This window comes from Heloderma suspectum, chromosome 2, assembly GCF_057233095.1.
Source record: "Heloderma suspectum isolate Gila_16-S chromosome 2, 16-S_ref, whole genome shotgun sequence".
Lineage (NCBI taxonomy): Eukaryota > Metazoa > Chordata > Lepidosauria > Squamata > Helodermatidae > Heloderma > Heloderma suspectum.
Window position 1 is genome coordinate 186,735,255 of NC_139459.1, and position 22,908 is coordinate 186,758,162.

Here is a 22,908-nt window from a genome sequence, read left to right on the forward strand (position 1 = left end):
TTATGAAATCCAGTGGCATCGCTAGCTTCAACATGTTAAACCAGGAAGCAAATACCATCCCTGTAGGGCCTCTGCGTCGAGGGTGACGATATTTGGCATGGAAGGAGAATATGCATGCAAATTTTGGCAAGAACCCTTCCTGCCAACCTTGGGGAGAGGCCATGCCTTTGTTGCAAAGCACATGGCTTGCCATGCACAGGGTTCCTAGTTCAATCTTGAGCATCTCTGTTTTGAAGGATCTCTCCTAGCACAGCTAAAAAAGATAGCAGCTGAAGACTTTACTGGTTAAAAATCAAATCAACGGGGAAATATAGCCTTTCCCTGCTTGCTTTGACTCCCTGATCTACTTGTGCCTTTGCCTCTCTGCAGTCTTATTTTCCCCCTTCAGCACACATCTGTTCCTCTTCTACAGGAAAACTTTCCCCCTGCTTTCCTTTTTTGTTGTCTGCTTGTTCCCTCACTTTCTCTGCCCCAATTTCCCATAGTCCTTCACTTTCTCTATATTTCCCATCTATGCCATCCTTTCTCTTTCCCAAAGCCCTGAGTATTTGGCTGCTATCTCTGCTCTGTCCCCACATACAGCTCCTCCTCTCCCTAGGCCCAGTATTGGGATCTTTCTACCAAAAGTAGTGTTTAACTTAGCTCACAGAAGTTGCACTGTCTCTCAGCATTCTATTCCTGACATCCTACCAGCTCAGCCAGTTTAGGGGTAGGTGAGGATTTGTAGCCTTTTATATTTATATCCTGCCTTTTAGGGTCAAACTGTCCCAAGGTGGCCTACCCCAAGCAATTAATACAATATATCAGCAAATAAAACATTAAAAACCAAACCAATAAATGAACCATTTTAAAACAGCAGCAGCTGAAACCAAATAAAGCCATTGATTATAAAACAAAACAAAACCCTGAACAAAATAAGCACATTTTAAAAATCTGCTTAAAAGCCACCAGTGAGAGGGTCATTCTACACCACTCTGTGGAACTCCCTCCCTAGGGAACTCCGCCATGCCCCCTCTTTAATGAGCTTCTGCCACGCATTAAAAACGTGGTTGTTCAGGCAGGCATTTGGGGTGGGCTAGGGTAATTTTAGAAACGTGATGTTTTTAATGTTGAATTTTATTGTATGAACTGTTTTTATTGTTGTACATCGCCCAGAGTGGCTGGGTGACCAGCCAGATGGGCGATTAATAAATAAATAAATAAATAAATAAATAAATAAATAAAACAGATCATTTGCACCTCCGGGGAGGGGGGATTCCAAAGAGGTGGGGGGTACCACTGCAAAGCCCCTGTCAACCTGATTATTCTTGGTGACAGGACAGAGAGCAGGGCTTCCGCGGCTGATCTCTGGAACTAGGCAAGTTCAAATGGGTGCAGATGGCCCTTTAAGTAACTTGGTCTTGGGTGTACCATACTTCAGTATGCTTAGAGGTGGGTTTTTCTCCCCTTAAAGTCTTGCCCTGAGACTGTGATCTTAAACACTCTTATTGGGAACTAAGTTCAACAGAAACTAGAAAATGACTAATCAGAAGCAGAATTTTAGGAAGGATGTGGTGAACCAGTGGTAAGAAGGGATTTTAAAAGTGCACATTTATAGAAACAACATGATACTAAGACCCCCTTTTCCATATTCTTATTTCTTTACCTAACTCTTCCTTAGCCATCTCCCCATCCAAGTTCCTCTTCCTTTGCTCACGTTTCAGATTCCTATTTCCCTGCCCCAGTCATCAGAAGAAGAAATCAGAACTAGGCTGTAAGATTGGGCAGTGGGAAGGAGGAGAAATGGTTTGGTTGAGCAAGAACTTTGAAGACAGCAGAATCAAAGACACCACTGATGCTGGCAGCTTGAATTCACATTTGTGATCATTTTTTATTTATACTTTTTATTGAATAAGTGTTTTATAACAAATTCTACAGTATTTAATAATGTTGCACAATCGCCTAATCGCAAGGAAAAGGAAGGGGTAGAAATGCAGACAGAGATCATATAGAAAGGTTATACATAAGAGATCATCATATAGATGGCTGAATCTATATAGAAGATGCACAGAGCCCTTAGGCAAAGATCTCTGTATATGCTGCCTGTATGTTGTGTCTTCAGAAATGTGTCCATGCATCGGTGCCTTCGTTAAGAATCATGCTCAAGCTCTGGGGCACAGTCAGTTCAGCTGTCTATTGGTGTATCGAGGGCATATATTAATCTTTCCAGAGCTGCAGTACAAGTCTTTGAGTAATCAAGAAGGCCTGGAGAAGCCATTTCTGATGGCTCTCTGACAAACCCCACAATGTGGGAGGACAGTTCTATCACAGATGCCCATCACTGAACCTAAATGATGTTTTGAAGGCAAATACAAACTTTAGACCAGAAGGATGTAGTTTTTCTGCCTTGCTGTAATGTCACTGCAATGGCAGTTGCTCCTCTCTGAAATGATTCCACTGTTTCAGCATCCTAGAACAAAACCATGTCCTGCCAACAGGATCTTCAAATTGTGGCCTCAGCCCAGTTGAAAGTTGGGACTGAAAGGCTAATAGAGTAGAAGAGAAAGAGAAGACTGAATTACAATCTTTGGATTTTATTCAGGGCAAGCTGAATAAGCTGAACCCTGACAAGACCGAGGTACTTTTGGTAGGAGACAAGAGGAGGTTGGGGGATGTTGACCTGGTGTTGAATGGGATATGGCTACCCTTGAAAGACCAGGTCTGCAGCCTGGGGGTCATTTTAGATTCCCGCCTGTCCATGGAGGCTCAGGTGTCAGCTGTGAGCCAGACAGCACTGTACCAACTCCATCTGATACGGCAGCTGTGCCCCTACCTTCCCGACCATCTGCTCCCATCGGTAGTACATGCCCTGGTCTCCTCTCATCTAGACTACTGTAATGCGCTCTATGTGGGGTTACCCTTGAAGACGGTTCGGAAGCTGCAGCTGGCACAGACTGCAGCGGCTCGCCTGATTAAAGGCAGCCGCCGGCATGATCACCTCACTCCAGTGCTGAAGGAGTTGCACTGGTTACCAGTTGTTTTCCGGGCCAAATTCAAGGTGTTGGGTTTGACCTTTAAAACCCTATATGGTTCCAGGCCAGCCCAGCCTATCTCAAAGACTGCCTCCAGCAGCACCAGACAGGCCGCTTACAAGATCAGCCTCAGATGGCCTTCTCTTTGTTCCATTAGCCAGGGCAGCTAGACTGGTGAGGACAAGGGAGAGGGCCTTCTCTGTGGTGGCCCCCACTCTGTGGAACTCCCTCCCTAGGGAACTCCGCCATGCCCCCTCTTTAATGCGCTTCCACCACGCATTAAAAACGTGGTTGTTCAGGCAGTCATTTGGAGTGGGTTAGGGTTTTTTTAGAAATATGTTTTAATGTAAAATTTTATTGTTTTAAAATTGTTTGTATTGATGTACATTGCCTAGAGTGGCTGGGTGACCCAGCCAGATGGGCGATTAAGAAAATAAATGAATGAATGAATGAATGAATGTGCTAATTAGGTTGTCACATGCCCCTTATTATGCTGGGAATGTACATGCATCAAAAGGGAGCATGTCCCAAAGGGAGTGAAAGTTTTCTTGCTTCACACTTGCACATGAAGCTTGCTTCACACATGCAGGTGCATCCCTTTGTTTCTCTCTGCCTGATGACTGACCACTGACTGTATGCATTGATGTTACTGAGGAGCCGTGCATTTGGATCATTCAAGTAATTACTTCAAATTGCAGCCTTTGTGTCATGCCCCTGCTGGAGGAGTCCTCCTCAGAGGAAGAGCTGGAGGCCCCAGAAGTCCAGGGCACCCCAGACCAGGGACTGCCACCAGACCCACAGGAGCTTGAGCTCTCGGGGGTTGCAGGGCCATCCCTGTCAGGAGAAAGGGACTCTGCCTCTGAGGCAGAGGCTGAGCAACCCCCTGATCCCCAGGAGTGTCATCACCTCAAGCAACAGGCTAGTAGGGCGCCTCTACAAAGGAGTGCTCGCCTCCAGAAAAGGTCTCCTTGGGAGAAAGCAACTCCTTAGGAGTAAGGCTCTGGAAGGAGAGCTTTGATTACTGCAGCTGAACTCCAGGTGGGGTCCAGCAGACTTTGCACTTAAAAGGCTTCAGTGGAAACCCAGTCAGCCTTGGAACAACATTGTCCAACTAGCCTCTGTGCCGCATACCTTACCTCCGGAACCGTGCTGTGCTTGATGCTGTGTTTCCTGATCTTTTGGACTGCCCAACGGCCCTGCTTCTGTATGGTGTAACATACCTGACTGATTCACTGTGTTCAACCTCTTTCTTGATATTGTCACCGTTCCTGCTGTTGTCTGTAGTCTGACTGCCTGCCTGCGTTCTGACTTCTGCTTGGATTTAGACCACCTCTGCAGTAGCCTCAACCATGTTGAATAACCACCTGTAGGCTGGAATGTTTTCTGACTTCACTGTAGTTAAGAGTTTGCTACAGTCAAAGCAGGACATTTTGGGTGAGACATTCATGGGTGAACAAGTCTGAACCGGTCTACAGCTGCAGTCCAATACACCTGGGAGTAAGTCCAGTTCAACTCACTGAGTCATACTTCTGCATAGATGTGGGTAGGATTGCACTGTATGTTAAAATCTGAACCAGTCGAAGTTTAAACAAAGGGAAGATAGAAGAAGCTGGATAGTAAAATATAGAAGACCTTTCCCCAACCCGGTGCCTTCTGGGTATGTTAGACTACTGCTCCCGGTATCCCCAATGGCTGCGATAGCTGGAGGTGATGGGAGTTGTAGTCCAATGTATTGGGCTGGTTCACATGTAACAGCAGCAAATCTTCAGTTAATTAACCCATGATTTGCTGGGTTGCGTGCTGCATATGTGCCGCCGCTGCCTCTTTAAATATGCGACCCCTTATCGTAGGTTGCTCTGTGATCTGTGAACTCAGACACTTTTGGTTGTTTATGGGTTAATTGTAGGTTAACTTTGGGTTGTTTTACCTACGGGAAAAATCCAAAGTGTCTGGGTCAGTATGTCATGGAGCAACTTACAATCTGGCCAATTGGAGGTTGCATATTTAAAGGGACAGTAGCGTATGCATGGCACGCAACCCAGCAAATTGTGGGTTAATTAATTGAGGGATAATTAAGTTATTATTTGCTGCCATTACATGTGAACTGGGCCCATGGGAAGGCTGGTATAGAATGTACAGTTGCAGAGAGATGGGTGTTCACTAGAATACCATCCCAGATTTAGATATGTTATTTCTCTTTCTCCTCCTGCCACCCCAATGACAAACAGTGAATGTGTTGGAAGTTATGACAATATATTACCATTACTGTGGATGGGTGTAAATTATTCATGTAGCTTGGGTTCATTAGCCCCATGACCAACAAAGCATTAGCATGACAAGTTTATTGTTTAAGGTGGAGGTCATAACAAATTGTGCAATAATTAACAAGGAGCAAGCCAGTATGAGTTGTGTTGGCCGTTTCAGTCTACTCCAAAACAAGCAACCCAAATGTGTCCAATAATTTGGTTGTTAACATGAAAAATTAAGCACTGCCAACCAGCCTCTCCAAGAGTCCTTTCCCCATTATAACGCATTTATCTATTACATTTATATCTCCCTTTCCTCTAAGGAGCTCAAGCGACATAACATGGTTCTCCCCCATTTTGTCTTCACAACAACCCTTTGAGGTAGGATAGGCTGAAAGATAGTGACTGGCTCAAGATCACCCTGTGAATTCCATGGCTGAATGGTGGTTTGAACCTGGGATTTTCCAGTCCTAGTCGGACACTCCAGCCCCGGGGCACAAAACGTGCACCCCTAATCTGGCCTGTGGACTCTCCCTGGATTACTCCCCTGGAGGATCCAGCTGATGTGGGGACAGCTGGTGCTGGGAAGAGCAGCTGCTTCCTTTGTGCACCTCTCCCTAAAAGGTATGTGGAGGGGGTGTCCACCTTGGCAAGTCCTGGGAGGAGCCGCTCCTCCCAGCACCTGATGAGTTCATTTGCACATCCCTTGCCATCCCTGTTGTGGGAGGACAAGAGGCGTGCAAAGCTGGGGACTCGCCTGCCCCTCCCAGCACCAGCTGAGTCCCTTTCTCTGAGCTGAGAGAGGCATGGAGTTCCATGCCTCTCCTCAGCACAGATAAAGCAAAAATGATGTCAGTGGGTGTAGCAACACCCATGGATCTTCTCTGGCCTGCAAAGGGCCTAATGGAGGCCAATTTGGCCCCCCACCAAAGATTAGTTCTGTACTACTTCCACTGGATTGTTAAGGTGAATAAAGCAACCTGATGGTTACAAATGCATTATTTCCATTTAGCAGACAAATAAACTTGCTGTTTAAATCCCAGGCAACAATCTTAGCCAAAAATGGAGCATAATATTTTCTCCCTGATGTTCAAATAAAGACAACCATCCAAAGGGTAATATGGGAGGTCTTCGATGGGTAGGATACCCCAATTATAGTAGCCACAGGAGGTGAGGTCTTGAGGCTGTAGTCCTATACCCACTTACCTGGGAAGTAAGCCCCATTCAACTCACTGGGATTTACTGATGAGGGCACATGTATAGGGCTTTAATGGTAAGCAGGGGTGGGCAAAAAGTAGATCTTCCTAGGGTTGGGACTTCAACTCCCATCAGCCCTTGCCAGCATGGCCAATTGTCAGGAATGCAAAACATCTGGAGAGCTTCTTTCTGCTCACCCCTGCTGTTAAGCATGCCTAATTTGTGATGGACTCAGTAGCCATATAGTCCTGAATCAAGAACAACTTTGTTGTAACAGCCCTGCCCTCCAACGGCATTTAGGCTTCACATTGATGAAGATAGTTTTCCAAGTCTAATACTGAATTTGCTCCATTCTTTTGTTGCACTGCCCAGCCTTAGAGCCTAGGTCTGAAATTTTGCAGCAGTGGGTTTGTTTAAGAATCAGTTATAGATCTGAAAAATTCAGATCATGAATGAGCACAGCCATTCAGGATGTCCAGGAATCTGGCAATTAAGGCTGCAGCCTTATATATACTTACATGGGTGTAAGCACCATGGAGCCTGATGGGACTTACTTTTGAGCAGACATGCCTAGGGTTGTGTTCCAAATTTTCCTATCTCACATAACCATAGCTAACTTTAGCTTGATCCAGCCAATACATACAGAAAAGTTTCCATCAAAACCAATGCAAGAAGTCGGTCATGACTAACTCCTGTATTCAGTGAGACTTGGATTTAGGCTGCTGTTTTGGCAGTATATGGTCCCTTCCTTACAATGTCAGCCAATCTTTTAATGCTGGCTACCCCAGCCTGGCACCCTCCAGATATGCTGAACTGCAATTCCCAGCATCCACAGCCAGCATGGCCATTGACCAAAAGGGAAGCTATAAGACCGGTGATGGGCCAAAACAGGGTGGCTCATTTCAGGAACATTTTTGTCTTCCATGAAATTACTGTCTCCTTCCAGAAATTTATTCCATCCCCTTGTAAAAGGATGCAGAACAGTTTGCAAGGGGATGGGTGTCAAGGGAAAGGGGAACACAGCCTCATTGCTGAGGCATCTGGGCTGATGCTGTCTGCACATCCCACTGAAAGTAGCGCAGTGACATCTGGAATGCACATCAAAATGCAGGTATTGTGCCTCCAACTTTTCAATAGGTGTGCCTTTGGATGCACATCCCAATGGGAGAGTGTTGATACAGTAGCCTTGGCAATAGGGAGCATGTCAACCTTGGAGATATTTTCTCCTGCAATATCCCACAAGCAAGGAAAAGAAAAAGAAGGCATTGCTTCTAATGATTAGGAACAATTGCAGCTCTCTCCATCAAAAACAGAGAAGCTGTGTTGATCCTGGGCAGCCTTCCCCAACCTGGTGTCCTCCAGATGTGTTAGACTATAACTCCCAGCATCTCCCAGCCAGCATGGGGGATGCTGGGAGTTCAAGACATCTGGGGGGCACCAGGTTGGGGAAGGCTGATCTTGGCTGTGAAGAGACAGCTTAGCTGTCAGACTATGCTATGTTGCTTCCTGTTGTCAGAACAGAAGTGGACTCAGGCAGGATTTTTTAGTGACATGCTGTGACTCAGGCCTGCCTGGAAGCCCTCCTTAACCCTGCTTTACTGGGTACTGACTGTGGTGACTATTCAATAATGTTAAATAGATACCTCTGCTCATGCTCACAGGCCCCTGATAAGAGCCTGGCTACATGTTCCACTTGCATGACTGCAGCCCTGCCCTAAGGCCTGCAGAAAGTTCCGAGTTCTGAAGAGGGTGAGAAAATCCTACTGATTTTCGTTCTGCAGCGACACAGAGACGGGCCTCCTCTGCAGTGGTGCCCACCCTGTGGAGTGATCTTCCCTCTGAGGTATGTCAGGCCTCAACGCAGGCATGTTTTAGGTATTTCTTGAAAAGATATGTTTGCTTTGGCTTTCCCGCAGCCTTGAGCTATCTTTGTAACAATCTCATGAAAGTTTTGTGGGGCAGGGGGCAATCTTTTGTGTCTGTTTTTGTTTTTATTCTTTTGTAAACGGCTTCAGGATTTGTTTCAAATGAGAAGTGGCATATAAATCTTGCTAAAAAAAAAGTACATAAATAAATCATGCACTTCGTGAAGCAGGGGGCCTCTGGTTGCATTTCTCTGTCCACTGTTTATCTCCCCTTCATTCTCTTCTTGGTGGCCAATGTTCTCAGTGAATTGGGATGGGAAAGAGCTGGGAGAATTAGCTGCTAAGAAGAAAAATTAGGGACAGCTCCAGGTTTTGGGGTCCCCTCAGAAACATCCTGTGTAGATTAACCCTCATCCCCCCTCCGTCCTACTTGGTGCCCGCAAACAAAGCAGTGAGAGCTGCTGGGAGATGCCACCACTGCTGAAGGGGAGCGGGAAGTCGAGCAAACCACAGTGGCTCTTTTTAGTGGCCATTGCTGCTCACCCACCCAGACAACTGAGTAAACAAGTGGCCAACGGTGATTAGGAGCAACCGTGGCCTGCTCCTCTGCCCATTTGGCAGCAGCTCCTCGCAGCCTTTACTGCTCGCTCTGTTGCAACTTCCTTTTACTGCCCAGGAAGATGAGGAGTCACCCATGTTGCAGGGGATGTGTGCACACGTCAAAGGACTGATGGACTGAGCTCACCCACTCCTTCCTCCATCAGCTAGCACATGGCACCCAGACGCTTCCTCTTCCTCCTCCTCTGCCAAAGAAGCAGAGGGGAGCTGCTTGCTTGCTTGCTTGGCTCGCTCACCACTGACACAGATTGGTGAATGGCAATAGCAAGGAGAACAGCAGGCACTGCTGCTGCTCCTGACAACCATTACTGCCCAGTGGCAGGTCAGTTAGCAAGGGCATGTAACACACACCTATAGATGGAAGTGTGGCTGTGTGGGCCCTATCTCACCAATGCTGCCGCCGCCGCCACCACCAACAACTAGAGACATGGGCAGGTGGCAACAGCTACAGTTTGGGGCCTGTCAGGAGTTTGGCGTGGGGCGTGGAGCTCAACAATCTGAGGTGTGAATAGTTACGGGGACCCTCGACACTCAGCTCGAGAAGGGGAGACTTTTAAAAAAATGGACCTACAAAGGCTAGAAGCCTGTTTCCCTGCATGTGCGATTTTGATCTCTGCCTGCTGGATCAGAATAGCAACAGCCAAGGCTCTCCCAGCGTGAGATCTGTACCTTACAGCAGAATGACGAGGTAGAGTTCTGGGCTGTGCTACTTCGGACTCAAGGCGCGCGGGGTGGGTGCGTGGGTGTTGTTGTTGTTAATATTCCGCTTGGGGCGGCAGAGCCCTGCACCTGCCGAGAGATTTGCACTCAAGTCCCAGCTGACTAAAGCTTCAACGGTGCAATCTGGGTAAGCAGTGTTTGGATAGGCTGGAGCGAAGGACGCTGCCCCTAAATTCTCCATGGCTGCCGAAACTCTATTGGCAGCTGTCCCTTCTTCCTATATGCTCTTTGGGGGAATAAGTGGTGGCATGTCCACACAGAGCAGCCTTCCCCAACCTGGTGCCCTCCAGATGTGTGGGACTTGTAGTCCCACACATCTGGAGGGCACTAGGTTGGGGAAGAAGGCTGATAATAGGGGATCTTCGTCTGGAGCTCCATCGAAGTTCCCCGGCGCGCGCGCACCTCAGCTCCCCTCGTACGGGGAGGACGAGGCGGAGGCAAAGACTCGCGGGCCGCTAACACTGCCCCCGCGCGCGGCTCCGCCACACCTTGGCCCCGCCCCCTCCTTTCCTTGGCCCCGCCCCTCCTTCTCTCATTGGCTCCGCAGCTTTATGTCCCCGCCCCTCGGCCAAGTCTCGCGACAGTCTCGACCGCGCAGAAAGCGAGGAGGGGGGGCAGCCCTACACCACAGCAAGGCTTGGGGGCCGCGGCTCGAGAGTGGGGAGAGCCCCGTTAGTGGCGGCGCGAGGCGGAGGGTCACGGGACCCGCAGGGAGGGAGGGGAAGCCCCGGCCTCGTACTTCCACTCCCTCCCTCCTCCGGTTCTGAGGTGAGTTCGGCCGTTGCCTCTGTCCCTCTCGCCCGCCCTCCCCTTCTCCTCCTCCTCCTCCTCCTCCTCCCCTCAAGAAAACCCCGAACTCCTCCAAGACTTGCGAGGTGGGTTCCGCCTCGCCGTGATTGGCAGTTCAGCTGCACCAATTGGCGCGGCCGTCGGGGGCGAGTGGCGGCGGCGCAGCCAATCGGGGCGCAGGGTTGGAAAGAGACCCCTCCCCGTCTCCTGGAGGTGGGCGGGACTTCGGGGGCTGCGAGGAACCTCTGAGAAGGGGGCCCGGGCGGTGGCCGGGAGGGGGAGGGGCGTGCGGCCAGAAGCTGGAGCGATGGGCGTGCGGGGTGGGGAGAGGGTCTCGACGTGGGCTGGCAGGCATGTGCGGAGTGCTGATGTATGCGTGGGTGGGTGAGCATGAGAAGGGAGGAGGCTGTTGAATAAGGGGCTACCATTAAAGAGGGTTATGGTTAACGTGGGCATAATGAGGAACCCCCCATCCTCCTGGACGGGCGGGGGCGGGGAAGGAAAGCTGAGTGGTGTGGGCGATCTGGGACGCTTGCGGTCTTTGCAGAGGCTGGTGGGGAGACTTATTTGAAGTGATGTCCTAGCAGAAGGCGGGGTGACCGGGAGGGGGCTATTATATAAGTGCATGTTCTCCGTGCCTTGGTCGGGATTGAGTGGTCTCTGCAGGGCCAGTTCCAGGCTTTGGAGAGCCCTTGCCAACATCCCCCTCATGGGTTCTGCTGCTTATCACACCTCACCACCTCAGTGGGCACAATGCTCCTATCTGTACTGCCCAGGAGGAGAGGGTAAGCGAGCAGAACAAGGGATGCTAGTTCAGTTGCCTTCAAGGGCCACCAAGCAGCAGATGTGGCCCCAGGAAGCAGTTGGTCCTTCCTCTGCTCTTCCTTTCTGGGCAGTGTGGCCCACAGCCAGTACAGTCCAGTGGGAGCAAGTGAGGGAGTAGCAACGGCTGCTCCTGGCCACTATCCCTGACGTCCTTGTTCACCCAGGAAGCAGCTGCTTCCACTCGTATGCCCTTTCCCTCTGGATAGAGATGGACATGATCCCCAGTAGTGCCCAGGGAGAGAGGGCAGATGCTGGGCAGAGGTGGCTGTTTAAATGCCATTTGCTTGCTTGCTTTGGGCAGGATGCCACGGGAGGGGAGGAGTGTTGCACTCACTGGTGCAGAAGATGGCAACACAGCACAGAAGAGAGTGCCCTCCCGGTAACGGTGGTAGCTGCTGCTCCTTGATGGCAAGTAATCAGGAGTCTGCATTAGTGAGCCCTCCCAGCCACACAAGAGAAGAGCTGCAGCTCTTTGCAGTCAGTTCTGCTGCTCTCTTACCCAAGTGAGTGACAGAGCAGTACAGGTGCTGCAAGACTCTCTCTCTCTCTCTCTCTCTCTCTCTCAGCAGTGGTGGTTGGACTGGGCTCCCCCGCACCACTCAAGATGGTGGATGAATCAGTGAGTAGAGGCAGCGGCTGCTGCTCACTCACTCAAGTTGGCAACCAGACAATGAAGGTGGCTGCAAACAGCTGCTGCTGCCAACTCTACTCTGTCTGTGGCCATCATGGCAGTTGGGAGGCCCATTCTACATGCCAAGCACCCAGAGGGTAATAGTGAGCGAGTGGAGATCCTGCCTCTTCCTTGCTGGTGTTGCTTGCTCACACGTGGAGCAGCCATCGCCATTTGCTTGGCCGCTCTTTCTGGGTGGTGGTGCTATGCCCAATTACCACTGCCACCCAGAGGGAAAGAACAGGCAAGTTTGTGGAGGAGGTGGCTGCTCCTTAAAATGCCACTCACTTGCCTACTCTGAGCAGGGAGGAGGAGGTGATGTTGGTGTCAGTGAAGGTGGCAGTAGCACAGCATAGAGGAGGGGGTGATAGCCAGCTGTCCCTGCAGAGCAGCAGTCAGGGAGCATAGCTGATGCGACCTCTCAAGGTTTGGTGGCCTCGGCAGCTGCCCACTAGCACTTCTGATTCTAACCCTGGATCTTTGTGCATACACTGGGGTGAGGAATTTCATGTAGAGAGGCCCATAGCTTTTGCCAGGAGGATTTAGACATTGAATGTTTGAGTCTAGAAAGACAGAGTGTGGAAATAAAAAAAACACCTAATTATCCTGCAAGGAAGTTGACTGAAAAGGTGGTGTTCATGTGAGGAATGATCCCACCTTTGCAGCCCCTGTGAGTTGATTGTCAACTTTAATGCAGCAATCTTCAACTACATTTAAAGAGTGTAGAAAATATGATTCTTGCTGACTGGTTTTGCTGAGAACTCTTGGAAGCAAACAGTTTATTCTGGTTTTTTTCATATCCACAGCACTGTATAGAAATTGTATCTTTAGTTGATCAATTGGTTTATCATAGGATATTGGGGTCCGGTAGCATGTAATTGTCAACCAAGGCAACCCATCTGTTCTTCCCATGCACCATCTGAAAGAAAGAAAGGAAGGAAGGAATTGGTTGCAATATTGCAATGCATGTGTGGAACTGAAAAGTTCTCTATTTACATAGAAAATGTGCTTAACTGGCAACAGTTTGAGAAGTCTGTAAAGTTATGAAAGGTATTATATAAAAATGGTATGGGTCCTGCATTACATGCATTGGCTCAACCAATTTGATTGGAAGTGCTTTCATTTCAGTGACGTTGAAGTAGCTATATCATTTCATTAGTGGCAGCTAGATATTTACAAAACAGGTTGAATCCAGAACCCTTGTTCTGCTAGCAGGAGGACACCGCTTGTGGAATGAGTGTCCTCTTCCTGCTTCCTGCAGCCCCACGCACCCTCCAAATCTGCTCTGGAAGGTTGGGAGAGGAGAGGGTGCAGGAGTCCCTTTACACAAGTGGCATCCTTCCATTGGCAGGATGAGGATTCTAGTTCCAAGCCACTGTGTTTATAACAATGCTTAGCTCATTTTTAGAGTTCCAGATGTTACACTTATGATCTCAAAACCAACAGCTCTGTAGGCCTGTAGTTAACTCAGAGCTGAGGTGAGATTTGAACTGTGGACCTCTGGAGGCTCACTCTCATAGCTGTCGTGCTGCATCACTTGTTTGTCTTGTAACTTCAAGGGTTAAAGCACAAACATTTCCTGTATGCAAGTGGTTATGTGACACTGCACACTTCGAATTACTTGTCCACATGGGAAAGTGAGTTGATAACCAGTAAAATGTATGAGAGATAAAATTGTATACACTTCCAACTCAAAGAGTGGAGTTCAGAAAACTTGAGTAATATCTTTTTTCTTTTAAAAAGGTAGCTAAACTGTTTCATGCAGTTTCAGTCAGCAAAGAATATGATGTATGAAAAGTGTAGATGTAGACCAGCCCCTACTTACTGGATACACTTAGATATTTGGTCTTCTAACTATTAAATCTTTCATTTTGGGCTTGATGTTCAGACATGGATCTAAAGCTCTCATGCCTTGCTACATTGACTCTTGGTAAGTCAAGAAGAAACTGCTCAAAGCCTCCCCAAATGCACCAGAGACAAAGACAGGTGGTTTGACTGGTGTTGTTTCTTCTCATACCAGGCCTAGTGGCTGGCAAACTGAAGATAAATAAAAGGAGCAAGACCATGTTTGTCTACCGGAAGCCTTAAAGTCCTCAGTAAAGCAGGAAGCCAGTTCTTAGTCAGAAAGATGGGAAATTAACTTTCTAAGATCCTCACGGCTTTCAGTCTACTCAAAATGTGAGGTGACAAACAATCACCTGCACAACACTGATTGGGTGTGCACAAAGGGACAGATATGCAAACTGAGCTGTCATTGGGTAGACAACAACATACCACTTTCCTAGAAATCACTTATTTGAATTCTACTTAAGAACTGAACATCATAGATCTGATGACTGGTTGTAAGTGCTTGAAAGTCTCATCTATATATTTGCTCTGCACTTGATAGCACTTTTGAAGTAGCTAAAGGATGATGGGAGTTGTAGTCCTATGCATCTAGAGGGCACCAGATTGGGGAAGGCTGTTGTAGTATCTCTTTATGGAGTGGGACAAATCACAGGGGCCTGTTTGGTGACTTTATCTAGAAATCAAAATTTCTTCAACATACTCAGAACCTACTCAAAATATTTTAAAATTCCTATTTATCCAGTGTTACTGCTAATTGGATGTTCTTTGATGGTCTGGTTAAATCTTTATGCTTCTGTGGTTCTCAGCTGGCTGAGTAAAAGATGACTAGGGTGCCATTGGCTACTATTAGCCTGCATGGTGACTATTAGTGACATAAGCTTACCTGTTTGCCCAACAGGTAGAAAATATTTACTGGTTGAAAGAAAGATGCTGCAGGTTTCAGTTATGGCACATGAAAATAAATCTCCTTTTTCATTGCTACATGGCCTTGGTACCCAATGTGCATTTGCCTACTGGATATCATTTATTTCTAAATAATGAAAAGGAAATATGAGGGTGCTTTGCTGATAGGTGTTATCTCTATCTAAGGTTATAAAGGGGTATAATAAGGTGCAAGTTCTCTCTTTATGCCTTTTGTTTTGTTTAAGAGCATAGAAAGCAATGCTTTAAAAAAGTTCTCCCTCTGATCATACTTGGCCATGTCAGTTTGGTCCTATAGCTGGATGGAATGAAACCAGAAATTCAGATCTGGTTTTGTCCAGAGTTTGGCCCAGTGAAAAAGTGTTAGTCCACAATTTTTACTGGTCTGTATAATACATACTAAGGTAAATCATCTGTGGCACATCAATAACCTGAAAGGGGAACGTGTACTCTCTTCCAGTTCACAAAATCTTCCTTGCTGATCACCTAGAGATGGTTGTAATCACCATAGGAGGGGAGGCAAATGGCTATTTGCAAGCAGGTATTTACAAGCCTGACATCTATCCCTTCCACACGCAACTATGCAGGCCATAAAGGACATGTGCTCCTGCACTACCTTGTATTTAAGCACCAACCCGATAGCCACAGGTGTCCAGGAATTCCATGCAGGCAACTACATGGAATTCCATACAGATGAGTGAGCGGGCTAGAAGAGGAGTGAAGGAGTACTCCATCCCTCCTCTGGATCCAGCATAGAAACCAAGTAAGCTGTCAGAGGAAGAAAGCACCCTCTTCCACACTTATGAAAAATGCAGCGGGTTGCTGCAGGGGGAGCAGAGCTCTCCACAGTCATGGCTCTGTGTCAGGGGGAGCCCTGGCTCTGCTTGACTTCGGTTCATTAAGTCCTAAAAGTGAAGTGAAAAGTTTGCTTGTCTTATGCCAGTGCCATCTGGATGTCACAGAGACTGAAAGTGGGGTGTAGAGCAGTCCACTGACCTGTAATTCCATGCAGGCAAGCACATGGAATTCCCTCCAGGTGAGTGGGTGGGCTGGCAAAGGAGTGACCAATTACTTTGTCCGTCCTTCGCCAGCCCGCTTGGCTCTGTAATGGCTGCAGAGAAAGAGGCTTCACTTCCTCCATGGCCACTATAGAAGCGGAGTGAGCTGGTGAAAAAGAAACTGAGCATTCTGTTTTTCCTTTGCTAGCCTCCTGTACTTCTTGCCTGCAAATTTATTTTACTACCTTGCCTTTTTTGAGTAAAAAGCAATAAAGCCAAATGTTTTGCAGACAAGTAACATTGGGGGTGGGGGTAATAAGGCTGGTGTAGAGCTGGTATAAAAGAATGGCTAAGGGCAGAATCCTATGGCCACTAGACACCATCTAGGCAGCCATGGGATTTTTTGTTTTCTGGGAAGCAACCTTGGAGCCAGCGCTCCAAGGTTGGTTCCCAGAAAACCTACTCCCTGCCCCCTCCCCCGCCACCTTGTCGGTGGCATGGTTTGTCCCTGGCTCTACACTTGTAAGAGCAATGCGGAACAGCCGAAAAGGGGGCGTTTTGGGGGGCAGGGAAGGGATGGCAGAAGTGCCATTCTGACTCTTCCTGTGTGCTATCTGGCCTCCTCGCCCCGCCCCCACGTTCCGAGGCACCCTGGCTAGACAGCCAAAATCAGCCATCTAGCCACAAATGCAGGGCGGCCGTAGCACAGAGTAGAATCATAGAATAGTAGGGTTGGAAGGGGCCTATAAGAGCATCAAGTCCAACCCTCTGCTCAATGCAGGAAGATCCCCTTCACGCTCTGCCTGCCCTCAATTGGATAGTCGGTCACCTCCGAGTTTGGAGGCGGCCAACTACCCCCATAGGTTTGCGCCCTAAGAGCACGAGGTAAGAGCCAAAAAGTCCTCAATTCAAATCTCATGAACTTAGGCAAGCTTCTATTTTCTTGGCCTTAGCCCTCCATTCGCAATATGGGAATAATAATTCTTTTCTGCCTTACTGAACTGCTCCAGGAATTACTGAGAGAATTTATGTAAAGCACTTTGAAACACTTGCAATGCCTTGTGTAAATGCTAAGCATTAGTTTAAAATGGTTTTATCCAACTTTTCTGGTTCGGTAGGCTCTCCATCTCTGCATTATGTTCCCACTCATACTTGTACACCAGTTGCAAGATGCAGTAGGGCTCCTGGCCTGAGCATATTTATTATGGTGTAAGTCCCATGTAATTCATTAGGGCTTCTGAGGAAACATTTTTAGCATTTGGCTATTAGTTTTCTAGCTCACTAGGCAGGGAGAAGCATTTGCATCATCTTGTGTAGCATTGGACTGCCCTAACGTGGTGGTCCAGCTATAGAATGATGACATTTGGTTCGCTGTGTAACCTCATGTGAATAGGTGGTGTGTGGTCATGTGAATACCGTGATCATAGTTATTAATTTTGGTTTATTAGTAGTAATCACCATGGTTGGATAACAGACAGTTATGCCATAGAGCTATGCTGATAGTCTGCCATAGAGGTAGCTACAAGGTTTTACAGACATATCTTCATTTACCACGGCACAGCATAGGGTGGGGGAAGGGGAGAGATCCTGCCATCACGGGGTTTTATCTGTACTGTGTATGGATACAGCAGGAAGAACTGGACTTCACTGACTGATGATTGTTGTTATGGGCGGACCTGGAAAAATTCAAGGTGCCTTGTTTCTCAGATGGCTCTAAATATGGTTTCGTGTTGTGACCTATGTGGGCAGTTGCCTAAAAATGAGATATTGGCTCCTTTAAAAAAGAGAGAGAGACTGCTGTCTAACTTGTATGTAGTGAGCATACTGCTGCTACACTGTTGGTCTACAGATAACTATCATAGGGGTATTTGTGCAACTATCTAACATTTCTGGTGTCTCTAACACCTATGTTACCTCCGCTATTATTATGATAATTGTTTAGAACTTGTACCCTGTTTTTCTGTTCCAAAGACCCAAAGTGGCCGACAACGTAAAGCTGAAACAGTCGGTATCACAGTATCAAAATAGCAATCAATGTGGCAACAATATAAGCAAAGAAAGAGATCTAATAATGCGTTAAAATGTTAAGAACAGTATAAACAATTCATACAAGTATAGCTGGGCAAATGCAAAATACAGACAGTAAGCAAACTGATCCTTACTCAACTGGAAGTGAAAAATCCATAATGCCATCTTGTCCATCCTTGTCACTGGAGGCCCAGGTGACTTCAGTGGCCTGGAGCACTGATTACCAACTTCGGCTGATGCACCAGCTATGGCTGCTTGTTCATTAGGGATAGCCCAGGCACTGTGGTTCATGCAGTAGTAACCTTATGATTAGACTACTGTAATGTGGGGCTGCCCATGTGCCTGGTTCAGAAGCTGCAGCTAGTGCAGAATGCGGCAGCTGGGATGCTGAGTGGGGCAGCTATCTATATACTTGTTACACCTGTTAAAAAGAACTATGCTGGCTGCCTATTAGCTACTGAGCCATGTTGATATACAAAGCCCTAAATAGCTCAGGACCAGAATCCATTGCAGACCACTTCCCCCTATATTATACAGCTAGCCTTGAGATTCTGAGAGGAAGCTTTATTGGTCATGCTGTGACCAGTAGAATGTTGCCATGTAATATCACAAAAGCGGGCCTTCGTGATATTAGTGGTACCCACCGTCTAGAACATTCTCCCATGGGACAGAAACTCTGGCTAGTTTCAAACACCTTCTGAAAACTTACTTGTTTACACAGGCTTTCCGTGGCCTGTAATGGACTATGACAGTGCTCTGATTTACTAGTGTGTTTTTAAATCTGTGCGTTAATATTTTTAATTATTTTATATTGTATTATATATGTATTTTTAGTATAAATCACTTAGATTTTTTAAATGTTAAGTGATATATAAATACTATAAATCAATCAAATGTTCAGTGAAAAGTTTATCGCTTTATCTAATCGGAACGAAAATGCAAACAGATACACTGCCTCCCAGGCAAGATCCACCCTCTTGCTATATGGGTTTCACCCTGCCTTTGTGCACAAGATATAAAAAAGAGGTGGCCCTTACCTTCAGCTGCCTTCCTGCCAGCAGCCTGTTCATATAAGGCAAGCAGACAGAACCTCAGTATCCTTCAACCCAGCTCACTCTCACAGTAGGCTGAAATGGGGCTGGCCTTCACTGCTCTCTGACGGGGCAACACCAAAGGGTCAGACACCTATTCAGAGGTGGCCGCTAGTTGTGGCAAGCCTTATGTCCCCAAGCAGGACATGGATAGAAGAAGCCAGATGGGCCTTCCTTCCTGGGTGGAAATTCCTTACCTGGGTCAGCTGTGTCTATCTTAGGGATGTCAGAGAATTCCGCCACGGATCTCGGTGAGGCCGAATGCCAGTGCATTCGGCCCCCCGAACTCCGTGGCTGAACGGCCTGCCGCCCCCCCCGCGGATCCCCCCCGGGATGAGACTCACCTAGGGTGGATCTTCTGGGCGGCTGCGGAGGCAGCTGGTTCCTACCGGCTGCTGCCGCCGCCGCCATTTCCTGGCTTGTGTGTAAAAAAACAAAACAAAACGTGATAGGCTATGTAAAGTTTACGTAGCCTATCATGGCTAGGTTTTAAAAAAAAGAAAAAAAAGACGTGATAGGCTACGTAAATCTTTACGTAGCCTATCATGGTTGGGTGGGTTTAAAAAAAAAAACGCGTACGCAAATGGCGCCGGCTATGGCTGCCGCTATTTGCGTTCCTTCTTTTTACCGTCTTAATCTACGTAAATATTTATGTAGACTATGACGGCGAAAATAAAGGGGAACGCAAATAGCGTAGCGGGCGCTATTTGTGTCCCCTTTTGATTCGCCGTTTTAGCCTACGTAAAGATTTTCGTACGCAGTTGGTTGGGTTTTTTGGTTTGGTTTGTTTTTTTACCCAGAGCCCTCCGCGGCCGGAAATCTGGCTGCAGACGGCTCTGGCCGGGCCGGGCCTGGCCTGGCCTGGCCAGCTGCTCCGCAGAGCTGCCGCAGAGCACAGCCGGCCGTTCGAGGATTCCGGGGGGAGGAATGCCCCCGGCCAGGATTCCGGGGGGAGGGACAGCACGCCTCCCCCCCATCAACATAATCTGCAAAAGGTAAGTCACTTTCGTACATCCCTAGTCTATCTACACATGCCTGCAGGCACTCTTCAACAGTAGTGAGCAGGTAGTGGGGCAGGGCAATATAGATGGTATAGAATGAGGATCAGACATAGAAATTTGCCCTGGCTAAGAAATGAATTCTCTTGGTGGCAGAGCATAATGCGGCTAGTTTATGCTTCCATTCCATTTTGTCTTGGAAGCATTCTATTTTTTCCCCTGGATTTGGAGATATTTCAACACACTGAATAATAACAGTGGTGTAAACAAAGGAGATAAATTCCCATTTGAAAACAGTGATTATTCAGGGTGGATTTGTTCAGGAAGTTGCCTCTAGGGAACAATTAGAGCTGAATTTGAAGTCTGTCCTTCCCATTTGAATTAATTTACTAGCCTCAGGTTTCAATATTTCTTAGGTGTTGCTAAGACCTTGGATAATGAAATCTATGTGGAATTCCTCTGTTACTGCCTTTTCCCTGCTCTCCCCCCCCCCCCGCCCTATAGTTTTCCATATGGCTGAAGGAATTAGGGCTTGTCTGCCCACAAAATTACAACAAATGAAAAGCATAATTGTGAACACGATTTAGTTCAGATTGCCTCTTGCATTTGGTTTTGACACATTGTTTTGGGCTGAAACAGTTTTGATGGATTAAAGTTGAAATAATCTCACACATAAACTAAAATAATTTTAGCACATGGTTTTGCAGTGAGTACACTTTTGTGTGTGACAGCATTAGAAAGGTGTGTGTGTAGCTGTATTGGAGGGCATATGCTGGGGCCTTCATGCCTGCCTTGCAAAGCACACTTTTGTAGTCCACGGGATCATCTTAGAATTCAGCAAATTCCTGATTTCATTTGCGTAGGTTTTTCTGGCCCTCCTAGTTACAAAGATGTTTGAAAAAAATACAGTGGTGAAAGGTTAATGGATCAACAGCAAGGAAGCAAGCAAGACATCTACTTTCACTGTTGAAAACTTGGGAGTTCTAAAGCCAAATCTTGTGATCTTTTTTTTTTTTAAGTGCTTAGGTTCGGTTTTGAGGGTGACTATGTCAGATTAGATCGTAAATTGTCATATTGTGTTTGGGGAGTTGGGACTCTGGTGGCTGAGAGATACCTGCAGAGGGTTGTAAATGTTGAGACTCGCAGGTTTGCAAGAAGAAAAGCAGTTCTGGGGAAACTCTGGGGGAAAACCCCACCTCCAACTTATCTAAGAGAAACATGGAACAAGAATTCTGCAGGCAGCAGCTGGAGGAGGGAGTTGCTCAGCTCCTGTCCTAGACCTGTAGAAGGCCTTTTGAGAATGAAGGGAAGGGTGAAAATAGCACTACTACTGAAATATTCAATATCAGTTTGCCCCAGTCTACAGTTCTCATTTGGGAAATGATGATAAATATGGATCCTCACTACATGATAGCTGGAGAATTTGAGGGCTGTTGTGAGTTTGGGTATATACCTTACATGTGTTAGAGCAGGGATGTTAAATGTCTTTCAACCCCAGGGCCCAATTCAGTTTCAGAGAAGCTCTTGGGGACTGCATCCAGTGGTGGGCAGGGCCGAAGACAATAATGGGCAGGGACAAATACCAAAAATACCAGCATATTTTAGCTTAAAACTCTTATGCCAGTAATTAAACCTTAGGAGAGGCATTTCAACCTCTTGGGATAGGAGGAAAACTGCACAAAAGCCGGGAAAGCATAAAACAATTGGGGAAAAGTGGAAGAGGGAGTGGCCATTTGGGGAAAAGCAGCTTCTTGATATCATCTATGCACCAGCTTTGAACAGCAAGGTCATGTAAAGAGGTAGGGGTGGCGTTTTTTTTTTAATCAAAATCCAGGCCTGAGCACTTTCCAGAATCATGGTATACCCTTTGTGTTTGGGCTTTTTATTCCCCCCACCAACTTTCCATTGTATAGTTTGTCTTACTCATGTCATTCTGCTATGATTTGACATTTTAGTTGCCTCTTTCAATCCCTAGGGATGGGCTAGGTTCAAAGTCTTAAAAACAAGCTGGAGGCCTTAAGAAAATAGCAGGCAATTTTTATTGGCTCTTGGCAGAATCTTGGGAACCCTGATTTTCATTTTGTTTTTAAAAAACGAGTTTCTGGCCCTCCATGACAGCTGACATTTTGGACAATATAGTAGTGATATGGCAGTTTTAAAGAAAAAAGTTTTGTGTGTTTGAATACATGACTTCTAAGGCATATCAAGATTGTATTGAAAGTGTGCATATTTTTCTCTTAAAGGCAGCAATTTCAAAACATTTATTTATTAAAACATTTGTATCCTGCCCTATATGGCCAGTGTGATGTAGTGGCTAGAGTGCTGGACTGGGAGTCAGGCGATCCGGGTTCTAGTCCCCACTCGGCCATAGAAGCTCACTGAGTGACTTTGGGCCAGTCACAAACTCTCAGCCCAACCTACCTCACAGGGTTGTTGTTGTGAGGATAAAATAGAGGAGGATTATGTATACTTTGAGTTCCTTGGAGGAAAAAGGCGGGATAGAAATGTAATAAATAAATAAATAAATCGTTAAGATCTCAGGGCAGTGTACAGGTAAAATCAATTTAAAATCCATTAAAAAATAAAAATTTTGTGGAAAGCATGCCGTGTCCATCATCTGTAACTCTGTGTTTGTCATATTTATGAAGATGTGTCTGTTAAATGTAATCAGCAACGCTTAGAAATAATCCTTAAAATCCCAAGCTCAGACATTATTTAAAACATACTTACCAAATTTTGCCAATTGAAGTGGATTACAGCTGTAAACGCAAAATTGAGGTTCTAGCTTGCATGGATTCAGAACAATAATGGTGCCCAAAGATTATTGCAAGGTCTAGAATGGTGGAAGGAAGCTTGTTACGGCTGTGATGGAAGGTGTCAAAGCCAGGAACTTAAATGGTAAAAGAGTGCTGAGTTAGCACATAATGCTAAACCATGGCTTAGTGTTCCAAGCCACAGTGAGCCTTGGACTTCTACATCCCTCCCTTCTTCCTTTGGCATGGCTGCGAGGAGGAGATTGGAAGCTTCTGCTTCTGTTTTAGAATAACTGCAGCTTGCCATGGTGTCCGGACCCAGAAAACTGC

The 22,908-nt window shown here is 46.8% G+C and overlaps 1 protein-coding gene across 1 annotated transcript in view; it reads left to right on the forward strand.

The window, feature by feature from the left end:
* The first annotated feature begins 10,254 nt into the window (after positions 1 to 10,254).
* Positions 10,255 to 22,908, forward strand: part of LOC146353562 (cyclic AMP-dependent transcription factor ATF-7) — a 136,418-nt gene continuing 123,764 nt past the window's right edge. Inside the window, exon 1 of the mRNA XM_084836723.1 lies at positions 10,255 to 10,425. The gene's annotated coding sequence lies outside the window, so the exon portion shown is untranslated. The remainder of the gene's footprint in view (positions 10,426 to 22,908) is intronic.